This window comes from Sinocyclocheilus grahami, unplaced genomic scaffold, assembly GCF_001515645.1.
Source record: "Sinocyclocheilus grahami isolate Dianchi unplaced genomic scaffold, SAMN03320097.WGS_v1.1 scaffold404.1, whole genome shotgun sequence".
In the NCBI taxonomy this organism is placed as follows: Eukaryota; Metazoa; Chordata; class Actinopteri; order Cypriniformes; family Cyprinidae; genus Sinocyclocheilus; species Sinocyclocheilus grahami.
In genome coordinates, this window is record NW_015505583.1 from 634,994 (window position 1) to 635,267 (window position 274).

A 274-nucleotide genomic window follows, 5' to 3' on the forward strand; every position below is an offset into this window, starting at 1 on the left:
ACCTGACGGTGGCAGCGCAGCCGAATCCTCATCTCCAGAGCCTAGCTCGCCCTCCGATGCAGCGATCGACATCCTGTCCTCTGCCTGTGTCCCACACAAGATGCTGGACCCCGCCCTGTCCGAGGACCCAGCACACTCGTCCGGAAACCCCAGGTGGTGCGCCATGCTTGAGGAATGAGAGGCCCGCGGAGACGTGCTCGACGGGGAAGCTCTCACTGTAACCCTCAGGTCTCCCTGACCATGAACCGAAGTAGCCCTCCGAGAACCAGAGGAG